This window comes from Lipotes vexillifer, unplaced genomic scaffold, assembly GCF_000442215.2.
Source record: "Lipotes vexillifer unplaced genomic scaffold, Lipotes_vexillifer_v1.1 scaffold57, whole genome shotgun sequence".
Classification (NCBI taxonomy): Eukaryota; Metazoa; Chordata; class Mammalia; order Artiodactyla; family Lipotidae; genus Lipotes; species Lipotes vexillifer.
This window is the reverse complement of record NW_006788075.1, coordinates 1,242,687-1,251,709: the sequence shown is the minus strand read 5'-3', so window position 1 is coordinate 1,251,709 and position 9,023 is coordinate 1,242,687. Positions and strand designations below refer to the sequence as shown.

The following is a 9,023-nucleotide window of genomic DNA, read 5'->3' as shown; positions in this document are numbered from 1 at the left end:
AGATGCAGAAAAAGCTTTTGACAAAATTCAACACCCATTTATGATAAAAACTCTCCAGAAAGTGGGCACAGAGGGAACCTACCTCAACATAATAAAGGCCATATACGACAAACCCACAGCAAACATCATTCTCAATGGTGAAAAACTGAAAGCATTACCTCTAAGATCAGGAACAAGACAAGGATGTCCACTCTCACCACTATTATTCAACGTAGTTTTGGAAGTCCTAGCCTTGGTGATCAGAGAAGAAAAAGAAATACAACCTGGAAAAGAAGAAGTAAAACTGTCACTGTTTGCAGATGACATGATACTATACATAGAGAATCCTAAAGATGCCACCAGAAAACTACTAGAGCTAATCAATGAATTTGGTAAGGTTGCAGGATATAAAATTAATGCACAGAAATCTCTTGCATTTCTATACTCTAATGATGAAAAATCTGAAAGAGAAATTAAGGAAACATTCCCATTTACCATTGCAAGAGAAAGAATAAACTACCTAGGAATAAACCTACCTAGGGAGACCAAAGACCTGTATGCAGAAAACTATAAGACACTGATGAAAGAAATTAAAGATGATACCAACAGATGGAGAGATATACCATGCTCTTGGATTGGAAGAATCAATACTGTGAAAATGACTATACTACCCAAAGCAATCTACAGATTCAATGCAATCCCTATCAAATTACCAATGGCATTTTTTACGGAACTAGAAGAAAAAAATCTTAAAATTTGTATGGAGACACAAAAGACCGTGAATAGCCAAAGCAGTCTTGAGGGAAAGAAACAGAGATGGAGGAATTAGACTCCCTGACTTCAGACTATACTACAATGCTACAGTAATCAAGACAATATGATACTGGCACAAAAACAGAAACATAGATCAATGGAACAAGATAGAAAGCCCAGAGGTATACCCATGCACCTATGGTCAACTAATCTATGACAAAGGAGGCAAGGATATACAATGGAGAAAAGACAGTCTCTTCAATAAGTGGTGTTGGGAAAACTGGACAGCTACATGTAAAAGAATGAAATTAGAACACTCCCTAACACCATACACAAAAATAAACTCAAAATGGATTAGAGACCTGAATGTAAGACTGGACACTATAAAACTCTTAGAGGAAAACATAGGAAGAACACTCTTTGACATAAATCACAGCAAGATCTTTTTTGATCCACCTCCTAGAGTAATGGGAATAAAAACAAAAATAAACAAATGGGACCTAATGAAACTTGAAAGCTTTTGCACAGCAAAGGAAACCATTAACAAGATGAAAAGACAACCCTCAGAATGGGAGAAAATATTTGCAAACGAAGCAATGGACAAAGGATTTATCTCCAAAATATATAAACAGCTCATGCAGCTCAATATTAAAAGACAAAGAGGGAAGAGATATGGGAACATATATATATGTATAACTGACTCACTCTGTTATAAAGCAGAAACTAACACACCATTGTAAAGCAATTATACCCCAATAAAGATGTTAAAAAAAAAAAAAAAAACCAAAAAAAAAGGTTAAAAAAAAAAAAAAAAAAAAAGAAAACTAGAAAACTAGCAATCTTTGCTTCAGGCTTCATTGGGCTGAGAGACTTGTCAAATTTGCATTGTAATCCTATTTGTCCCTGCCCAGTGCTATTTTCTCCCTTTTCCTTTCAGAGCTGTTAATCCCCAATAAACTTGTTACATCCCAAAAAAAAAAACAAACAAACAAACAAACAAACAAACAACCCAATCCAAAAACTGGGCAGAAGACCTAAATAGACATTTCTCCAAAGAAGACATACAGATGGCCAAGAAGCACATGAAAAGCTGCTCAACATCACTAATTATTAGGGAAATGCAAATCAAAACTACAATGAGGTATCACCTCACAGCAGTTAGAATGGGCTTCATCAGATAATCTACAAACAGCAAATGCTGGAGAGGATGTGGAGAAAAGGGAACCCTCTTTCACGGTTGGTGGGAATGTCAACTGATACAGCCACTATGGAGAACATTATGGAGGTTCCTTGAAAAACTAAACATAGAATTACCATATGATCCAGCAATCCCACTACTGGGCATATACCCTGAGAAAGCCACAATTCAAAAAGACACATGCAACTCAATGTTCACTGCTGCACTATTTACAATTGCCAGGTCATGGAAGCAACCTAAATGCCCATCAACAGACGAATGGATAAAGAAGTAGTGGTCCATATATACAATGGAATATTACTCAGCCATAAAAAGGAACGAAATTTTGTCATTTGTTGAGACGTGGGTGGGTCCAGAGACTGTCATACAGAGTGAAGACATAAAAAGAAAAACAAATATCGTATATTAATGCATATATGTGGAACCTAGAAAAATGGTAGAGATGAACCGGTTTGCATGGCAGAAATTGAGACACAGATGTACAGAACGTATGGAACGTATGGAAACCAAGGGGGGAAAGCCACAGGGGGGCGGCGGTGGTGGTGGTGTGATGAATTGGGAGATTGGGACTGAAATGTATACACTGATGTGTATAAAACTGATGACTAATAAGAACCTGATGTATAAAAAAAAAAAAAGAAAGAAAGAAAAAAAAAGATTTCCCCCTGAAAAACAACAGGGAGCTCATTCAGTATATAAAAGGATTTAAAGGGCAAAAAGTCACCCCAGGGGTGCTGCCTCCTCCTCATATTGTCAGAGAACCAGATATATGCACTTGGAGCAGAAATACTAATTGTTTTCCTTCATGCTGTGGACTTGGATAAGAAAAACGTCTCCTCCCCATAATCTCACCATTTACTTTGGCTCCACTAATGTATCCCTTACAAGAGAATTGGCTAATTTTGTTGTCCAAGACCAGAGAGCCATTGATTTACTTTGGTGGTCTAAGGACACCTACTCTCCTGATGAACATTTCTGGGTGACACTTAACGGGATTCCAGCAGGTCTTGTCTGTAGGAGCGACAGCTCAGGGCCACGTGGGCTGCGGACTTCCCAAGTGGACTACATCTCCCAAAGGGCTCCACGGGCACGCCAACAGGAAGTGGCTGGAGCATCTCCCACCTCCACGCCGAGAAGAAGAGGTTCTATCCGTGGCCTTGGCGCTTCTCTTTCCTTTCGCACCGGTTGCCGCTGCGGAGCATGGCAGGTCCATGTGTGCAGTGAGGGGCGCTATTCCTGGGCCACTAGCACCCGAGCCCTGGGTTTGACTGAGTCCGCCCTGCCATGGACCCCAACACCATTATCGAAGCCCTGCGGGGCACCATGGACCCAGCCCTGCATGAGGCCATGGAGAGCCAGCTCAATGAAGCACACAAATCTCTGAATTTTGTTTCAGCACTGCTTCAGATTACTATGTCAGAACAACTGGATTTACCTGTGAGACAGGCAGGTGTTATCTATTTGAAAAATATGATAACACAGTATTGGCCTGATCGGGAAACAGCACCAGGGGATATATCCCCTTACACTATTCCAGAAGAAGATCGACATTGTATTCGAGAAAATATTGTAGAAGTCATTATCCACTCTCCTGAGCTCATCAGGGTACAGATTACTACATGCATTCATCATACCATCAAACATGATTATCCAAGTCGCCGGACTGCCATTGTGGACAAAATTGGCTTTTACCTTCAGTCTGATAACAGTGCATGTTGGCTAGGAATTCTGCTTTGCCTCTATCAGCTTGTGAAAAATTATGACTACGCATCTTCCTGCTAAGGAATGTTCCAGCTGTTGCTCCAACCTCTGTCAGAGTGCCAGTTGTAGTTCTGGTATAAGAAACCAGAGGAACGGAGTCCATTGGTAGCAGCAATGCAGTATTTCCCGCCAGGTCTAAAGGACCGTTTTATCCAGCTTCTTTCTGATTAGTCTGATCAATCTGTCCTCATCCAGAGACAAATTTTTAAGATCTTCTATGCTCTTGTTCAGAATACACTACCACTGGAGCTGATAAACCAACAGAACTGACAGAATGGATAGAAATTTTAACGACTGTTGTGAACAGAGATGTACCTAATGAAACACTTCAAGTTGAAGAAGATGACAGGCCTAAGTTACCATGGTGGAAATGTAAGAAGTGGGCTTTACATATCTTAGCAAGGCTTTTTTTTTTTTTTTTTTTTTTTTAAGCCTTGCGCTCCCTGAAGGTTTACGGCAAAGCATTTTTTTTTTTTTTAAACAGAGAACAGGAGTATTTTTTTATTTATTTATTTTAAAATTTATTTATTTATTTTTGGCTGTGTTGGGTCTTCATTTCTGCGCGAGGGCTTTCTCTAGTTGTGGCAAGCGGGGGCCACTCTTCATCACGATGCGCAGGCCTCTCACTATCGCGGCCTCTCTTGTTGTGGAGCACAGGCTCCAGACGCGCAGGTTCAGTAGTTGTGGCTCATGGGTCTAGTTGCTCCGCGGCATGTGGGATCTTCCCAGACCAGGGCTCGAACCCGTGGCCCCCTGCATTAGCAGGCAGATTCTCAACCACTGTGCCACCAGGGAAGCCCAGCAAGGCTTTTTGAAAGATATGGAAGCCCTGGCAATGTTTCCAAGGAGTATAATGAATTTGCTGAAGTATTTCTGAAGGCATTTGCTGTTGATGTCCAACAAGTTTTTCTGAAGGTGTCATATCAGTACAAGGAGAAGCAATATATGGCTCCTCGAGTTTTACAACAGACATTAAATTATATTAATCAAGGAGTTTCTCATGCTCTCACCTGGAAGAATCTGAAGCCACATATACAAGGCATTATCCAAGATGTTATTTTTCCATTGACGTGCTATACAGATGCTGATGAGGAACTTTGACAAGAAGACCCCTGTGAATACATACGCATGAAGTTTGATGTGTTTGAGGATTTCATCTCTCCTACCACTGCTGCCCAGACACTTTTGTTTACAGCTTGTAGTAAGAGGAAAGAGGTACTACAAAAGACTATGGGATTTTGCCACCAGATTCTTACAGAACCAAATGCTGATCCTCGAAAAAAAGATGGAGCCCTGCATATGATTGGCTGTTTAGCTGAAATACTTCTGAAGAGAAAGAGCTACAAAGATCAGATGGAATATATGTTGCAGAATCATGTATTCCCTCTCTTCAGCGGTGAACTAGGCTACATGAGAGCGAGAGCTTGCTGGGTCCTTCACTATTTTTGTGAAGTGAAGTTCAAAGTGACCAGAACCTGCAAACAGCCCTAGAGCTGACACGAAGATGTCTGATTGATGATAGGGAAATGCCTGTTAAAGTGGAAGCTGCCATTGCACTTCAAGTGCTGATCAGCAATCAAGAGAAAGCTAAAGAATACGTCACACCGTTCATCCGACCTGTCATGCAGGCTCTTCTTCATATTATAAGAGAAACAGAAAATGATGATCTTACCGATGTAATTCAGAAAATGATCTGCGAGTATAGTGAAAAGTTACTCCTGTTGCAGTAGAAATGACACAACCTTTGGCAATGACATTTAATCAAGTAATCCAGACTGGGCCAGATGAAGAAGGAAGTGATGACAAAGCAGCTACTGCTACGGGAATCCTGAATACCATCGACACACTTCTTAGTGTAGTTGAAGGCCACAAAGAAATAACCCAGCAGCTTGAAGGAATCTGCTTACAGGTCACTGGAACTGTTTTACAACAGCATGTCCTAGAATTCTATGAGATCTTCTCTTTAGCACAGAGTTTGACATGTCAACAAGTGTCTCCACAGATGTGGCGGCTACTACCTCTGGTATTTGAGGTTTTTCAGCAAGATGGCTTTGATTACTTTAAAGATATGATGCCTCTGCTTCATAATTATGTAACAGTTGATACAGACACACTTCTGTCTGATACCAAGTACCTTGAAATGATATACAGTATGTGCAAAAAGGTTCTTACAGGAGTTGCAGGAGAAGATGCAGCATGTCATGCAGCAAAATTGTTAGAGGTGATCATTCTGCGGTGCAAAGGGCCTGGCATTGACCAGTGTATTCCCTTATTCGTGGAAGCAGCATGAGAGAGACTGACAAGAGAGGTGAAGACAAGTGAACTTCGAACAATGTGCCTGCAAGTTGCCATTGCAGCTTTGTATTATAATCCACACCTACTTCTCAACACCTTAGAAAATTTTCACTTCCCTAATAATATTGAACCAGTTACAGATCATTTTATTACACAGTGGCTTAATGATGTTGATTGTTTCTTGGGGCTTCATGACAGAAAGATGTGTGTTCTGGGCCTGTGTGCTCTTATTGATATGGAACAAATACCACAAGTTTTAAATCAGGTTTCTGGACAGATTTTGCCAGTTTTTATTCTTTTATTTAACGGATTAAAAAGAGCATATGCCTGCCATGCAGAACACGAGAATGACAGTGATGATGATGAAGCTGAAGATGATGATGAACTGGAGGAACTGGGGAGTGATGAAGATGATATTGATGAAGATGGACAAGAATATTTGGAGATCCTGGCTAAGCAAGCGGACGAAGATGGAGATGATGAAGACTGGGAAGATGATGCTGAAGAAACTGCCCTGGAAGGCTGTTCCACAATCATTGATGATGAAGATAACCGTGTTGATGAGTATCAGATATTTAAAGCTATATTCGAACTATACAAAATCGTAATCCCATGTGGTATCAGGCTCTGACTCATGGTCTTAATGAAGAACAAAGAAAACAGTTACAGGATATAGCAACTCTAGCTGATCAAAGAAGAGCAGCCCATGAATCCAAAATGATTGAGAAGCATGGAGGATACAAATTCAGTGCTCCAGTTGTGCCAAGTTCTTTCAGTTTTGGAGGCCCGGCACCAGGGGTGAATTGAGTTACCACTTTCCTGCAGTGTGATTATAGTGAAGAGCTTGTGTTCCTCCTAGTAGCGGTTCCAGAACTGGTTCATGTTATCCACTCTAAACTAAGTGATCAATAGATGGACAAAAAAAAACCCAGGAGGTGGGACCTGATCATGCAACTTGACACTGAAAATGAATCCAGAAGGATTTTGGTGGGGGAGGGAGGTAACTTGGGGGGCAGGGAGTATTTTCTTTATTTTTTGAAGAAAGTAAGATTCTGACTAAAAGTTCAAGTGACACTGTGGAAATGTGCAACAGGAGGGGATGTCATGAAGGCAGTTTTTCTTCTTCCGAGGAAAAAACAGGCATGGGCTACAGGACTATTTAAAATGTCTCATTTACAGTATAAGCTCAGAGGTAGATGTAATTTTTACACCTATGAGTATTTGTCCGATTTCTGTCTCTTCCTCACCATTGGGTATCTATTCTTTATATGTAAATAAGATAAGGTAATCGATAGCCTTATTCAATCTTCGTCATTTTCATCATCAAAGACGGTTCCTATGTAGATTATTGGACATTTATTGTAGCACTACATAACTGATTTAAAAAAATGTGCAAATAAATGAACACTTTCATATTGAAACAAGCCTGCATGCCTATGTATAAAATAGCAAAATGTTTGCTGTTTATAAAAAGATGGGATGTAATGGGGTGGGGGGCAGGGGTAATTTCAAGTTATTAATTTAAAAATAACTAGCAATTTTGTACCTGGTGACTTTGTGGTGCACTCACCTCTGATAGTGACTTGAATTTGGTATGTTAAAAGGCGTTAGTGATATCTCATTGCTGCGAAAAATGGCAACTCCCTCTGTGTCCTGTGTTTTCTTAAAGCTCTCAGTGTACAAGTGGATATTTGGATAGAAGACCTTGCTGTAACAAATAGGAAAGATGATATTTGAAGCGTAAATTGGATATAAAATTCTACTCTTAAAGAGTTGATAAAAGAGTATGGCTAAACATCTATATACGCAATCTATTAGAAGAACTTAATTCTGCAAAAAAAAAAGAACTACCATACAACCCAGCAATCCCACTACTGGGCATATACCCTGAGAAAACCATAATTCAAAAAGAGTCATGGGGCTTCCCTGGTGGCGCAGTGCTTGAGAGTCCGCCTGCCGATGCAGGAGACGCGGGTTCGTGCCCCGTTTCGGGAAGATCCCACGTGCCGCGGAGCGGCTGGGCCCGTGAGCCATGGCCGCTGAGCCTGCGCGTCCGGAGCCTGTGCTCCGCAAATGGGAGAGGCCACAACAGTGAGAGGGCCGCATCACGCAAGGAAAAAAAAAAAAAAAAAAAGAGTCATGTACCAAAATGTTCATTGCAGCTCTGTTTACAATAGCCAGGACATGGAAGCAACCTAAGTGTCCATCGACAGATGAAGGGATAAAGAAGATGTGGCACATATATACAGTGGAATACTACTCAGCCATAAAAAGAAATGAAATTGAGTCATTTGTAGTGAGGTGGATGGACCTAGAGGCTGTCATACAGAGTGAAGTTAAGTCAGAAAGAGAAAAGCAAATACTGTACGCTAACACATATGTATGGAACCTAGAAAAAAAAATGGTTCTGAATAACCTAGGGGGCAGGACAGGAATAAAGATGCAGACATAGAGAATGGACTTAAGGACACGGGGAGTGGGAAGGGTAAGCTGAGGTGAAGTGAGACAGTGGCATGGACATATATACACTACCAAATGTAAAATAGATAGCTAGTGGGAAGCTGCTGCATAGCACAGGGAGATCAGCTCGGTGCTTTGCGACCACCTAGAGGGCTGGGATAGGGAGGGTGGGAGGGAGACACAAGAGGGAGGAGATACAGGGATATGTGTATATGTATAACTGATTCACTTTGTTATAAAGCAGAAACCAACACAACACTGTAAAGCAATTATACTCCAATAAAGATGTTTAAAAAAAAAAAAAAGAGAGAGAAAAAGATGTCTGCTCTTTGAAAGGCCCTGAGGTGAGAATGAAGGCAAGCCATAGACTGGGAGAAAATATTTGCAAATCATATATCTTGCTAAAGAAATTGTGTCTAGAAAAAAAATGTATATTTAGATATAAATATATCCTAGAAAAAGAATATATTTATTCTCAAAACTCAATAATAAAACAAACAACCCAGTTAAAAAATGGGCAAAAGATTTGAACAGATACTTCACCAAAAATGATATACATATAGCAAATAAGCACTGA

General features: G+C 40.5%; 1 pseudogene; it reads left to right on the top strand.

Moving 5' to 3' along the window:
- The first annotated feature begins 3,214 nt into the window (after positions 1 to 3,214).
- On the top strand, positions 3,215 to 6,793 carry LOC103076833 (importin-7-like; annotated as a pseudogene).
- Positions 6,794 to 9,023: the final 2,230 nt, after the last annotated feature.